At 46.7% G+C, this 15,361-nt stretch overlaps 1 long non-coding RNA gene across 1 annotated transcript; it reads left to right on the top strand.

Moving 5' to 3' along the window:
• The first annotated feature begins 3,137 nt into the window (after nucleotides 1-3,137).
• LOC132250329 (uncharacterized) lies at nucleotides 3,138-14,660 on the top strand. The gene is made up of 4 exons (XR_009462003.1): nucleotides 3,138-3,218; nucleotides 6,929-7,083; nucleotides 12,531-12,699; nucleotides 14,577-14,660. It is a non-coding gene; the product is annotated as an uncharacterized LOC132250329 (long non-coding RNA).
• The last annotated feature ends 701 nt before the right edge of the window (nucleotides 14,661-15,361 follow it).

Here is a 15,361-nt window from a genome sequence, read left to right as displayed (position 1 = left end):
CCCCTGGGGCAAGGTGAATACGATACCCCTGCTCTAATCCAGCAGTGACGATCACTAGACATTTCAGAGGGAAGGGCAGGACCTGTGCAATTATGAGTGGCTTCTTCCTAAGGAAATGGTTACTTTTTAATCCCCACTTAGATGAGCTTGGGTTATACCCTAAAGTTTGATGGTTTTAAGAGCCTTTCCAGGTGTTTTTGAAACATTTATATTGGCACTTGGGATATTCTGAATAGCTGTATCTTGTACACACTATCCATAGTTTAATGATGCAGGGTGTGTCTACAGGTTCATTAATGTGCCCGAATTACTGTGCATTTAGTTTAGTATGTGTTCAATGAAGTACTAACTAACTGCGCAGTAACTACAGTTCCTGTGCAGTAGTGCTGGCACACGGTTATTTTGCAATGCTTTCTGCGCATTAGCCTAATAACACTGCACAGCAGGCTGTTAGCATGGTTTTTAACAGCCACGCTACTGCACAGTGTTTTAGGCTAATGTGCCGTAAGCATCTTATGTAGATGTGCCTGCATTGTGCTAAAGTAGTACTTATAATTGATGCCAGAACATATAATGTCTTTCCATATTGAGTATCCTCTTATTCTTTCCGTCCACACACTGTTAAAAGCACATTCATGCTCAGAAGATAAATGTTAAAACAATTCAGAAACGGAAGAATTACCAATGCGGCTGCAAACATGATTTGGTAGCCTTGTGCGCTGTATTTACAGATTCATTTCAATGGCTACTTGACCCTGCTTGCAGCTGGAGCCTGAACTAGACCTGCCAGTTAAATGGCAGAAGAGATATGGCTTATTAAAATGAAAGGCAGGCTGCTTCGCCTTCTCTGCTGAAGAGCTTTGTTTGAGGAAATTGCCAAGCCCCTTTTTTCAAATAAGAAATTTAGAATAACATTTTGGAAGTCGGAGTCCCCACCATATCCTAGGGATGTGTTGAGCTTTTTGATGAGACTGCCCTTTGGCTTTGCATCCTATGCAGGCTCAGGGCTAGTGCCAGGCCAAGAAAATCCTGATACAAAACGTCTCCTGCTTAACGTCCTTGTTGCATGGTCGCTGGAATACAGAGCCTCTCTTCGGGCAGCATGCAGTTCCCCCATCGCATCCAGTCTGCGTACGGTTTTTTCCTTCCTTCCCCTGCACTTCCAGTGTAGGCAAGGAGGAAGGCAAGTGTTGTAGAAGTTGGCTGCAAGACCCAGCGACTCCCCCAGCTCTGTGCCTGACTGTGCACGTTCTGCTTCCTGTGGGAGTGCAGATGGAGGACACTAAATTATATAGATACTGCTTATCCCAGATTGTGAGAAGAGGCTTCCTGGCGATCCTTACAGCCACGGAAAGCTTTGCAGGTTAACACTTGGGGATCTCGGTCTGAGCCCCTCCAGTGTGCAATTATCATACCTTAAAGTTTCAGCCCTTCTAAGTATGCCACAGGCTACCTCAAACTCTCTGTCCTCCTGTTTGCCCTTTATGACTTCTTCTGCGCCAGGAGTCACGATGTCCACTGAGACCTCCTCTCAGTTCCCTAAAGCCACCTGCAGTCTCCCATACCAAGGACTCTGCACGTGTTTCGTGAGCAAGCCATATGCCCAGTGCTCGGACCCTGGGGAAGGTTTGCTTCCTCAACTCTGGGCAAGCTCTGGGAGGTGAAACCTTTCAGATATTTCACTAACCATTTCACATTTTCTCAGGTCTTCCCTTTGAGTTACAAAGGATTAATAGATAAAATCCAGAGATTTGAGGACATTTGTTGAACACTGACACATCTTTTTTTTTACCCATGAATCTGTATTTTGTGACTTGAGCCACTCATGTGTAGCAAGCATTAAAAGGCATAGCCTTGCTTGTGCATAGACTCTTCTTGCCTGTGCTCATCAGTCATTATAATCATGTTCTCTGCCTCGTCTCATATGGTATGACATCCTATATTTCTATTTATTCTTCATTTTATTCCTTGTCTATAACCATTTAAGTTTAAAACAAATCAGCTGTGCATGCAGAAAGGTTACTGGAAGTCTTTACCCTTCCACCTTGCATTAAATGGCTTTCAGATGATGGGAAATGTTCAGCAAGAACTAGAAGGCTGAGGCTAGAGCTTGAATAAATAAACTGGCAAAGAAAATGAAAGTTTTCTTGCTTTTTTAGTAAAATTCTTTTAGATTTCAATGTGATTCCACATTGAGGGCTTAAAGATGTCCGGGGTGATGTTGAAGTGTTGCTGAATTTCATCCCGGTGAATGTCAATGTTGCACCTTGATACACGGACTCATGAATTTCTCTACACTGTCAGACTTAATTTACATGGCTTCCTCCATTATTTGTACAGCTACAGGCCACTTCTCCTCAACGGTGGGCAGCTTGCATGAGAAAATGGAACAATTTTATTCTGACCTGTACAGCTTATCTTTACATAATGTAAATGCCTAATTTGAAGAACTTCTCACTTTTAAAATGGTTTCAAAGTAATTTTAAAATATGAGGACCAGTCAGAAAGTGATGTCTCCTATTTTTCTTTCTCAGCAAATATTATTGGAAAAAAACCTTGCCTGTTAGTGCTAAACATGCAGCTATGGACTGAGGATGGGGCAGCGCAGTCCATTCAAATGATGCCGTTGTCTCTGCGGTGTGCAAACTGCAGAGTGGGTGAGCACTGCCACGCAGAAGCAGCGCCTCGGGCCTGTCTCCCTTGGGACACATTACAACGGGCTCGCGTGCAGTTTTCAGCTTCAAGTGGAGGCTCCTGTGCTTGGACAGAATTTTTTCTCCCTGGCTGCTACTGGTTTGCTTTGAAGGGAAAAATTAGGAAGCAATACTTTCTAACTGAACCTAATTTTTACCATTTAAAACATCCTTTGTTGACTCCTGCGGCCTTGCAGCTTCCAGTACTGTTACTGCACCCCTGAAGAAGTATGATTGCCCCTGATGGGGGGATCTTTAACCAATAGGGACTCTAGATTTGAAGACCTTGGGTATGAGAGGACACATTTTCAGGGAAGAAGAACAAGAAAAAGTTCTTTTTGTAGGTAAAACAAGTATTTTTCTTTACTGAGTTATGCTGTGAAATCCATGCCAACTGCAGATTGTAGTAGCATTCAATATTTTGTAATGCGTTTTCTCGACAGAGGCAGACACTATCGAGGCACACTAGGACTGGCGACACAGGGAACCGTATGCAACACAGACGCCTCAACATCTATTATTAGGGTAAGAAAAGAGTATCTTGCAATACATCGTGTAATACCAGATAGTTTCAAAACCTTTCTGCAGTAAGGCTGCACCGGTGTGGTGCAATGTGGTGGGGCACTTGGGTTTTACTAATTTTTGAGTTGTATCAAATGCATGGCCAGTTGAGATGCTTTAACCTTATTCCTGATCTTGGGAACTTAACAGTTTTGGTTCCTCAGCTTTTTGTTTAATCCACTGTGACAAGCCATAGGAGGAAAGGAAGGAAAATGGCAATGAAACCCTGCTTGCTGATGACGTGGCGCTGGAGGGGACCAGGCCACGGGTCAGATGCCCAGCTGGAAACACTGAAAAGGGCTAGCTGAACGAGGTCAGGGAGGCAGAGGGAACTTGATGAGGCTGGAGAGCCTTGGTAGCCTGGAGGAAGGCACCGTCTGTGTTACAGCCTGGAGGGAGAAAGGCGAGTACTGTTTATTAGCCTGGAGAGGGAAGAGGGACGTTTTTCTGTTTGACTTCCTTTGCTGAGAAGACTTCAGATAAAGGACCTGGCTTGCAAGTGAAAAAGAAGTGTGGCTGCTCAAGTGAGATGAGCTGGTAGAAAGCACTACAGCTCCCAGCGCTGAGTGTCTTCATAACAGACTCAGTTGTGCAGGGAAAAACCTGGTTCTGGTTTCGGAGGTATTGTAGACGAAGTAGTAACACGTGAGTACGTCTCGGCCGTGTGGGACAAGGACATGAACGGTGGATGATGCCTCCGATTCCTGGCCTGGCTGTGAGGAAGATGATGGTGTTGTTGGCTCTGACAAATTAAGTTGAGGAGAGACTGAGGGAAAAAAAAGAAGTTCAGTTTTGGCCTCATTAACTGAGTTAAATAAAGTAGTCAAACTTATTATAAGTTGGCCCAAGTTGGGAGACTAGATTTGAAGGGTTGTTGACTGTAACCATGCTGATCTAAGGCCACAGGCAGACAAAGTTGTTTGGGTGGATGTCATATCTTTTATTAGACCAACTCAATTGAAAGCTTAAGAGATCACATCTATCCAAAGAAACTTGTCTGTCTAGATTTTAAGGCCCGTTCTGTTATAGGGGTAAAAACCTATCCCAGATTGTATGCTTCGTGTGTCCACAGCTGGCACTTGTAAGGCTATTGTTTTGAGTCCACGCCATGCAGTTCTCATGCTAGTGAGTCTACCTGACACGAACACCTCCTCCCGAATTTTCCTACAGTATACTAGTGTTCTCCATTGCAGATGTCAGATGATTGGAAATTTTCTGAGCCAAGAGTGTTCTCAAAAATGGTTGTTCATTAAACCCAAAGTTTCATTTTAAAACGTCAAGGATTTCTGTGATATCTTTTGTTGGACCACTGCATAGTTGACAGACCTGTTGGACAAGCCTTTGGTCATCGAGGCTAGGGACAGAAGTTACACATAAACTGGTATAAGTGATTGGAAACCAGTTCAAATCTTTAACATAACAGAAGTTCAGTGCATATAAACTGCTTTCAAAATGGCCAAAACCAGTTTAAGATCAACCTGGATGGATGTAATATCAGACTTATTTACGTTAAATTGGTTTATTGAACTTCTCTCCCAGTTCCCCCCAAAATTCAAGTTAACTTACATCCCCACCCCTGCACCCCCCTACCCCCCAGGGTGAGGGGGCTAGCCTTGTGCAGGCTGTCTGCTCCAGCCAGGCAGGGAAACATGCTCTAGCTTCCCCCAGTTTCTGGCCTGAGCCACTGCAGACATACGGCTGCATTTCCAGAATCAAAAGTGAACGTCTGTTCACTTGCTTATTGGTTCAGTCCAGTCTGCGAAGGTTGAATTGATTCTGTCTTGGGGTTTTTGACCGTCTTCTCTTAGCCCAAGTGCCCGTCCTCAGGTCGCATTTTAAACCTGTCCAGTTTGGCACAGTCTGGATGAATGCATAGCAACCCTGTGTGGATTTTGCAGATGAGGCCTGACCAGCTCTGAGGAGAGAGGCACGAGCACCTCCAGGGTCTTGCACCTAATTCTTCTATTGATGCATCCCTAAAATGCAGGTGCCGTAAAATGCTTGTGCCTTTTGTGCAGCTACATCACACTGCAGACACATTTGAGTCTGGGATCTACCAAGACTCCCAGATCCTTCTCTGCAGTGCTGCCATCCAGCCAGGTGTCACCCATTTTGCATTTGTGTTTTTGATTCTTGTTCCCAAGTTGCAGTATCTTGCACTTGTCTGCCCTGAATTTCATTCGGTTAGCTCCAGCACAGATTTCCAATCTTTCAAGAGCCTTCTGAATTGCATTCCCTCACATCCTCCAATGTGTCCACAGTCCTTCGCAGTGTAGTGTCACCTGCAAACTTGCTCAGGAAGCTTCCTGTGCCAGCGTCCCAACCATTAGCAAACATGTTGAACAGCACCAGGCCCAGGACAGACCCCGTTGGACTCCCCGTGAAACCTCCTGCCATTCTGACAGGGATCTATTGATAATTTCCCTTTGCTTTTGGCTGCTGAGCTAGCTGTCTATTCACTTACTAGTAGCTCTGTGCAGCCAACGTTTCTCCAGTTTATTTATGGTCCTGCAGGACCTTGTTGAAAACCTTGCTGAAGTCCAGGTGCACTATATCCACAGCATTTTCTTCATCTACCCAAGTTGGTACTTTGTCAGAGGAGTTCAAGTTTGTTTGCCTTGACACTAGGTCCCTGAGCAGGTGTGAAGTTCCCAACCCTGGAAAGATGCACTTGATGGCTTTTGCCTGGAAATGCAAGCTCTGGATACTGCCTGGTCCCAGGTCGAGAAGCAGATGCATTTGTTGGGTGTTCCTGAAAACGAAGCGCTCTGACCCCTCCGTGCAGGGGCTGCCCATAGTAGTGAAGCTCACAGAGTGCTCAATATTACTGCGTGTCTGCTGCATGCAGGGAGTGTGTGTGGCGTATATGGAGGTGATGGCATAAGAGCTCAAACAAGTCTTACTCTTGTATATTGTGGGTAGAGGGGCACGGGGTCTGGGGTTTGTGGGGATTGTGTGTGTGTGTGTGCGTGGATGTGGGTGGGTGGGTATGGGGGTTTTGTGGGGAGGGTGTGTTGCTGCTGAGTCTGGGCACGATGTGTCAGGACTGTGCAGTGCAGGTCCCCGCTGGTACCACGGGGCTGGGGCCAGTGGCAGCGACAGCTGGAAGGAGCTGCCGCCACAAGCTGGGCTGCCTAGAAAGACAGTGCAGCTGCGGAGCTGCCCAGCCGTGCTGCATGCCCAGGGGTGGCAGGACGTGCCATAGCTGGACTGTGCCTGAGCCAGGCAGGACGGAGGGACCTGCCACAGGCCAGACAAAGACCTGCTGTGGGCCCCAACAGGCCGTATTTCACCCACCCCTGCTCTAATGTCTCTCCTGACTGTACAGTTGGTCCAATAAAAGATATCACCAGAAAAAGGCCCTCTTTTCACCAGCGACAGATACAGGACTGTGGAAAGAGGAGGTTTGGTGTCGTCTGCAAACTTGCTCAGGAGGCTTCCCGTGCCAAGAGACGTCCTAGGACACCACTAAAGAATTAATCCTTCTCTGTGCAAGTTCTCCCGTGGGATTCTGTAATTACTCAAACTGGCCACTTGCACACGCAGCCCTCATGTTTGCTGTGGAAATCATACTTACATATTTTTAGAGCTGAGCTCTCCCAGAGACTTTCTGAGTCAATGTGCAATTATTTCCAAGTGCTTTTCATCTTTGTGTTTTGTCTCCCTGTGTACAGTTCAGCAATAATGAGAACGTATATAATGCAGCTGGTTCTGCTCATGAGCTTGGCCACGCTCTCATTTTTGGACATGATGATGAAGCCGGCAATGTAGCCAGATTCTGCCGATGCCCTGGCTGCAAAGAAAGATGCATTATGAGATCAAAACTCTCGTGAGTAACGCTAAGTTTGAATGTACCCCTTTTTTTCATTCTCTTTTGATACAATAATGCTGGAGAATCCTGGTTGAGAATCGCTGCCCTAATCATTTGGCAGGCTGTATTCCTTGCAGCACTCAGCCACTCACCCCCCTTCACACTGCCTCTCCTCTTTTGTCAGTAGCAGTGATCACCAATACCTGTACAGTTGGTGAAAGGACAGCGGAGTTGGCATTAATACAAATATTAATCAAGACCAGTTCCTCAACTGATGTTTGGGAACTCTAGCAGTAATCTGCTTCCAGCCCGACATTTCTCCTTTCAATGCTGCACCTTAACATTGCCTCTTTTTCTGTGCCCTGCTCCTGCCAAGGTTGTTCAGATATGCTACAGAGATCCCAGGCAGCGGACCACAGTCCCTGCTACAAAGGGAGGCAAAACCCTGCAGTCCATACCAGCCTGACAAGGGGGAAATTCCTGACCCCAAATGTGGCAATGGGTCTGATCCTGAAAGGACGGGCAAAAGCCTCTAGTCAGAAACCTCCAGGTTTAAGACCCAGTCAAAATCCCCAGCTTGGGCTGCAGCCAACAGCCAGTGCTTCAGAGGAAGCTGAAGAAAATCCTCCTGACACATGTAGCAGCAGGAGGGGGGAAACTTCCTTCCTGGCCCTATGTGGCAGCCAGGAAAGCCCAGCAGCTTGGGAAATACCCATAGCAGAACATGGGAATAGCTATGCTTAGATCCTCCCTGACCAATACTTACCTGGCCTCCCCTCGAGCACCTCCAGGGATGGAGAGTCCCAAACTTGTCTCGGGGTCTGGTCCACTGCCTCTTTGGAAAGAAGCTTTTCCTGAGATCCAGTCTAAACCTTTGCACCAATTCAAGCCACTGGTCCACGTCCCATCATGCCCCCTCTTGAAGTGCCTTTTCGGCAAGATGAAAATGCTTAGCTCCTTAATCCTCTTCCCGTATGATTTGCTTTCCAAGCCCTTTGATCTTCTTTGTCGCCTGCCTCTGGGCCCTCTCTAACTTCTCCACCTCCTTTTAACACTGCGGAGCCCAGAACAGCACGTGCTATTCCAAGTAAGGCCTAACCAGTGCCGAGTAGAGAAGCCTAACTATCGCTATCAGTCCCCATGTCTTGCACCTACTGCTTCCCTTGATGTGTCCAAAAAACACATTGGTCTTTTGTGCAGCTGCATCCCACCGCAGACTCGTATTGAGTCTCTGATCTACCAGGACTCCCCAGTCCTTCTCCTGAGTGCTGCCATCCAGCTAGGTGTCAACTTCTGATTGGTATTTTGGATTCTTCTCCCCGAGGTGCAGCACCTTGCATTTGTCTGCACTGAACTTCATCCTGCCCGTTCCAGCTCCGCTTTCCAATCTGGTGAGATCCTCCTGAATTGGGCTTCCCTCCTCCAATACTTCATAGTCCTTCCCGGTGTTGCGTTGTCTGCAGGTTTGCTCAAGACACTGTCTATGCCAGTGTTCACATGATCACCGAACACATTGGACAGCACCAGAGCCAGCACAGATGCCAGTGGGACTTCACTCAAAACCCTGTGCCCCTCTGACATGGATCTGTTGATGACTGCCCGTTGGCTGTGGCTGTTGAGCCAGTTGTCTAGCAGTCCTGTCCAGCCTGCGGTTCTCCAGTGTGTTTGTAGGAAGGTCACGCGGGACTTGGTTAAAAGCCTTACTGAAGTCCAGCTTCACACTATCCACTACATCCCCTTCATCCACCCAAGTAGTTACTATATTTACCTGAGTCCAAGACAAATATGAATTTAAGACAAGCCCCAGTTCGATTCTAGACATGGGACATTTCTAAATTGGTTATAATTTTCCATGTACGGCACCTGACTATTGGAGCTTTATCTTAAATTTCTTCCTCCGCTCCCCATTGCTGGTGTGAGGAAAGTCAGGCATGCGGGGGGAGTGGGGCAGGCAGCAGGAGAGTCAAGTGGCTTGACCCTTGCCCCCTGCTACTTGTTCCCCCCAACTTGCCCCCACCCGCCACCTGCCCCCACCTGCCACCCATGCCTGCATACCCTGCCCCTGCCCCTTCAGTGCCCGTCTTCCTTAGCACTTGCTCCCCGCATGCCCCCCACATCATCTTTAATCCCTCCCCCCAGCGCCTGAGGCTCCAGCTTCAGGGCACATCATCACTTCAGCCCAGCTCCTCAGCGGCAGCTCTGGGGCCAGGGCCAGGGCCAGAGCCAGAGCTACCACTGCTGGGTGGCTGGGCTGGGGCTGAAGTGCCACCGTGCTCCTTCCCCCGGGGCCAGACCAGACCTGGAGCTGCAAAGTGGAGTGGTGGCAGGTGGGGGTGCAGCGGCTGCAAGGAGCAGGGAGGGGGCTGCTGTGGCTCCGACTCTGCCCCCCACCCCCAGCTAGTGCTCGACTCCAAGATGAGGGGCTTTCCCCCGTGTTAAATGAGGTAAAAAAGACCTGATCTTGGATTTGAGTAAGCACAGTACTTTGTCAAAGAAAGAACTCAAGTTTGTTTTTACTGAAGTCCAGATCGATGAGAGACCCGCTTCATTTCCTTTGTCTGCAAGTGAGCGAAATCTTTGTCCCAGTTTTCATTTATCACCATGCTTTGAATTATTTCTTGCTTTCAAAATGTGTTCTGTAGTCATACTGTTAAACTGATGCAAACACGCCTGTTGTTGCTCCGAGAGCGTTTCCCCTATATTAAATACAGGGTGAACATGTGCTGTTCTCCAGTCATCTTGGGCCGCTCCGGACTAGGTCTGTGAAGAGTCTTACTTCCAGACCTGGGATGCCACACTCCGCTTCTTTGAAAACTGTGGGATGGGAGTTATCTGGTTTCCCCCAAAAGAGACTGCTCCCTTCGTACCCATCCTGGCTGCACCGATTCCCACGTCCACAACCTCAGTCTCTTTAGTGCTAATTGCCATATCTTGATGACTGAAGCAAAGTACTCATTGAGCTTTTGGCTCAGCCCCAGAGATCTTTAATCTCGGCTCTATCCTCAGCGCCCCCCAGTAACCACAGTACTTCTTTCCTTTCTCTAGTGTTTACATGACTAGAGGACCTTTCGTTCTTTAGCTTCATTACCCGCTATAAGGTCTAACTCAGCTTGACTTTTGGAAGTTTTCATTGGATCTATACAGCCTCACTTGAAGACATAGCTTCCTTTTTGATCCCTTTTTTTCCATTCCTTTGAGGCTCTGCTTACATTCAGTACCCTTCTTGAGATGATCGTTCACCCAAGATTGGAGCAGCTTTTGCACCTTTAATTTAAGGAAATTCTAGCCCCTTGCACACTCAACTCTCTGAGGTACACAGTCCTCGTGTCTCTCTTGACTTGTTCCCCTTAATCTATTTATATTTTCCCTTATGAAATGTAGACCCTCACTTATTTATTGACAAGCTGTGCTATCTTTAATATACAATCCTGTCACGCTGTCTTTACCTTCCTGCTTCTATCTTTCCTGAACAGGGTACGTCCTTCAAGCCCAGTTTCACAGTCAGGACCGCTATCGCATATTGTTTCCATATTCCCTGTGTTCCCAGTTTTACATCCTCTACTAATACTTTGGTTTCCTTCTTTTTGTTTTCCAGGCTGTTTGCATGAGGATATTAAATAACCGAGAGGGCAGACACACAAAAAAATTGAACCATTCAAAAATGCCACTGACAGGGATGAGACCTGCACGCAGTATTTAAAATGTGGGCACAGTATGACTTTGTATAATGGCACGATGATGTTCTCTGTTTCATTTTCAATTTCCTCCTTAATGATGCCCAACATTTTATTGGCTTGTTTGGTCATCATTGCAAGCTGAACTATATACAATCTCACCGAGGTGTCTTTCTTGAGTCGTCATAAGCTAGTCTCTTTCCAAGGTCTCTCTCCTGAGTCATGAGCTAGTTCAGAATCCAGGTTTGTGCACGTAGGCTATGGATAGACGTTCAAAAAGCCTGAGCCTGTATTGATTCAATCTTTGCAGGTTAGTTCATCCTGGCTATGCCAAACCGGTTTGCACCGTACAGACACCCCCTCTAGACTGAAGAAAGGCAGGCATATGCCTACAGTGGCTCAGGCTAGAAGCTGGGGGGCACTAAAGCAGCCCTCCCTTCCCTTCCAGAGTGCTGAACTGAGTGGGGTGTGGTCAGGAGTGTCTGAAAGCTCCAATGAGGGAGGGGCTCCCCCCCACAGGGAGGGGTTCCCTCCCTCCTCCAGCTGCTCCTGACCAGCGAGGGTGTCAGCAGGGAGTTGCACCGCATTTAGTTACACAACAGGGAGTTACACAGGGAGTTGATAGCATTTAGCATCCCATCAAGAAAACAAAAACCTCTCTTTAGTTCAAGCTCTTATTAGACAACTTTTTCCAAGCAAGGAATGGAGGGATGTTACCAGCTACCTGTTGATTAGCTCCAAAAAGCCCTAAGGGGACACAGTCTTGTCTGCCTTTGTCCTGTCTTTCTAACACGGACACCTTTCAGCATTAGCTAGCATACCACATGCTGGCTACCGTCCGTGCTGTGGGAGAGGGGAGTGGGGAATCCCTGCTGGAGCAGGGAGCGGGGAGCAGGGGCACAGGGAAGCCAGGCAGACACTGCTAAGCCTGCAGTCCCTGTCAGAGCGAGCGCCAGTGAGGTAGCAGGTGGGCGGGGCCAGCCCTGCTTTCTGGAGCAGAGAGCCCCGCCCAGGACTGCAAAGCATCTGGGATGCTGGGGGACTCTGGTTTAACTTAAACCAGGACGGAGTCCAGAACAGACATTGTATAAACTGGTTTGAGCCAAATCAGCTAAGTCTGAAACTACATTCAACCAGGTTTATCACAAGCCAGTTTCAGCCATTTTCAACCTAGTTTATGTGCACTGAACATCTGTTCTGTTACAGGTTGAAACAGTTTTTGATCGCTTATACTGGTTTATGTGTAATGTCTGCCCCTAGCCCGTAGATGAAGTTATTTTGCCCCAGGTGCATTACCTTGCACATATCAACATTAAAGTTCATCTGCCATTTCTTTGCCCACTCCGTTAGCCTGGTGAGATTTTTCTGCAGCTCCTCTCCATCAGCTTGAGACTCGATTACCCAGAATAATTTGGTATCCTTTGCAAACTTGGGGAGCTTTCACCGCACACCCTCATTTCCAGGTCATCAATTAAAATGTTGAACAAATTGGGCCCAGCACAGATCCCTGCAGGCCAGTGCAGCAACTGTTTTCCTTAACTCTAATTGACTTCTACCAGCTTGTCTTTTGCTCTGCCTCGTCCTTACTGTGACCTGCTTCCCTGGTTCTCCATCCCTGTTTAAGGAGGTCTGCCCTCCATATCCTTCTGTTCAGTAGGGATTTACATTTCTTGAGTTGTCCGATTACAGTCTTCATGGGAAGTAATGTGTTTGTTGCTTATTGCTCACTGGCTCACTTGGCTGTTTTATGTACTTTATATCATTGATCCTAATGAATATACTTTATTCCAGAGAGTGCACAGAGTTCAGTAACTGCTCTGCTGCTGACTTCTATGACAGGTTGATGATGGGAAAATTAAATTGTCTACTTAACATGCCACCTGTAGCTACACTCACATATAATCAGTGTGGGAATGGTCTCTTGGAAGAAGACGAAGAATGCGATTGTGGTAGAGATAAGGTTAGTACATTAGGACTTTGCTTTGCCAGCTTTGTTGCAGTAACATTATTAAGCCCTTGGTTTTCTTTCAAGTTCAGAAATATTGTCTAAGAGATAGAGCGTGCTCACTTAAGGAATACACAGAGTCCTAAATCTGCCAGCTCCACAGCTCTCCTTTGAAATGAATAGAAGTCAGACACCTAAAATATCCCTTTCTTTTTATTTCCAATATATAAACTTGAATACACAGAGGATTATGGGGGCACAAAATCAATCCCGTCTTTCAGAGCTCTACAGGAACCTTTCGTAGCAGAATCTGTTCAGTTATACCAGGAGCAGATTGCATTTGAGCTGGATGTAGTAAACTTATATCTTGTCTGCATACTGTATGGAAATACCTGAGACCTCAGGGCCATTTTTAACTGCTGAGTGGCAGCTCCATATGTTTTAGACCGAGTTGTCCAGCAAACTGAAATGACTGTAGTTTGCATTAACAAAAGTGTGTGATTGGAACAAGGGGAATGGTCTCCTGTGAGGGGCACTACAAACCAGATGCGACGGCATCGGACTGAAAGAAATCACCTGCGTCTGGTCTTGACTCGGTTCCTGCCCTGCTGAGTCCCTGATCTCATCGCAAATGTGAGTTAGCAGTGTGATGCTATTCGCAAAGAAAGCACAGGCAGTTGGGCCAGCCTTCAAATAAGTATTATTGGCAAGATACAGGAGATGCTAGCAGCACCCTGCACAGCTCTGGTTAGGCATCAACCTCTGAGAGGGCTAAGAGAAAGGAAAGGGAAGCAGCAGAGATGACGAGGAGCTGGAACACAAGCTTTACAAGGAAAGGTTGAGAGAGAGAGATGCATATGGGCAGGAGGAAAGAGGACACGACAGCAGTTTCAAGTATTTGAATGGCTCCTTAAAGAAAAGTTTGAACTACTGTTCTTTGTTGGGAGGCAGGGTTTAGCCGGCAGCCAGGTTTAGATTACATCTCAGGAAAAAAACCCACCCTTCCAAACTATAAGAAGCGTGGACAATGGACTGAGCTACCTAGAGAAGGCATGAGGTATAAAAATCTAAAAAGGTACCTCTCCAGGAAGGTTTAGCAGTAGTTTGTCTCGTGTCTGTGTTGGACTAGCTGACCCTTGCACTTACCACGTGTAAAATTCATCCTTTTGACAGTTCCTTTCCACAGTAGCTTACGGTCTGTGAATGAGAGGGGCTCTTTAGCACTGCATATCTAGTGTAAGTAGCAAAATGGTGATATTTCTGAAGAGTGTCTAATGCTTTCTATGAGAAATTTCTGTTTACAAGTGCTTTAAATTTTGGACAAACTAAGATCTGTGCTGCGATTCCCCAAGTTATTTATCAGCCGTAACTTGAAATCTCACGTGATATCGACTGAGAGGATTCTTCTTCTGTTAAATTTTTGAAAAAGAAGTAGTTTTGCTAATGTAAGAGACTTTTCAGACTATCAGCTTTCCTGTATTGTGGGATTGAGGGGTTCGGGAAGTCAACAAGTGGGACAGCTCTGCAGAAAGAGAAGAGTCGTTCAGTGGCCAGTGAATATCCATGTAGATCTGATGAACTTCTACGTGGCAGAAAGTCAGCAGGTGTTGCTAATGTCCTTTCTGGTCTTGAACCGCTGAGCCCTTGCCGAGCTGTCCTGTGTGTGCGCTCAGCCCTGACTGAGTCTCACGTGGTTTCCAAGTGACTCCAGCCGTCTTGCAGGGCTCGCAATTACAACCCAAGCTCTTCCTCAATGGGCTGAAGAAATGATATTAGGACACGGCATTACTTCAGTGACTATTAAATGAAATAAAGCATGGCAATGCCACCTTCTCTGAAGGACAGCCCACATGATGTAGTTAATGAGACGGTATCGTGTTGTGTGCTTACAGGTATGCCGTGACAATGGCTGTTGCCAGTCCAATTGTACGCTTGCGCCAGGGGTCACTTGTGTGTCAGGACATTGTTGCACAAAATGCCAGGTAATACATTGCATAAAATATTTCTAGTAGGCTGCATATTTTAAGCTCAATTAAATATTAAATCGTTTTTGTTTGGTTGGTTAGTTGGTTGCTTTAGCATAGTGCTATGAAATGTATTTTCTGTCTTGGGAAAATAAAGTTGTAGGCCTACTAATCCTGTGTAGAGATGTCTGGCACGTTTCTCATGGTTAGCTAAAAAAGCTGTAGCCCTGCCACAAACCACTGCTAAAATGTTACTGCTCCCAATGGAAGCAAAGAAAGGAGTGAAGAAATGTGGTGGAGCATACAGAGAATAAGCATACGATCATGAACCAGATGCCCAGACTCATGAATCTGGCGTTAAAATCATGCTATTTTCAAAGATGACTTATCTGCCTTGTGATTGTGAGACACTGGGGAGAAAACAGTTGCCTGTTAGTGCCCAGGGCACAAATAGGCATGGGCACACATGACCATTAGACCTGAAATGCATGAATTCAAACATGAACTGTGCTAGTGGCTGCTCTGAACCCACTGTCCCCTTCTGAATGCTGGGCTGGCGAGATGCCGTCCATCACTTCGGTTCCCTCTGCAGTTAGTGGGCTGCCTGCTTGTGAATGCAGGCTGACTTTTTCCTTTACCTCGAGTGTTTCTGGGTACCCCCAAAATAAATCCATTTTACAACGATAGATTTCTTCGTGTGAGAAGCTTGCTGA

This window comes from Alligator mississippiensis, chromosome 1 (assembly GCF_030867095.1).
Source record: "Alligator mississippiensis isolate rAllMis1 chromosome 1, rAllMis1, whole genome shotgun sequence".
Taxonomy (NCBI): domain Eukaryota; kingdom Metazoa; phylum Chordata; order Crocodylia; family Alligatoridae; genus Alligator; species Alligator mississippiensis.
The sequence above is the reverse complement of the archived record's forward strand: the minus strand, read 5'-3'. Positions and strand labels throughout refer to the sequence as shown.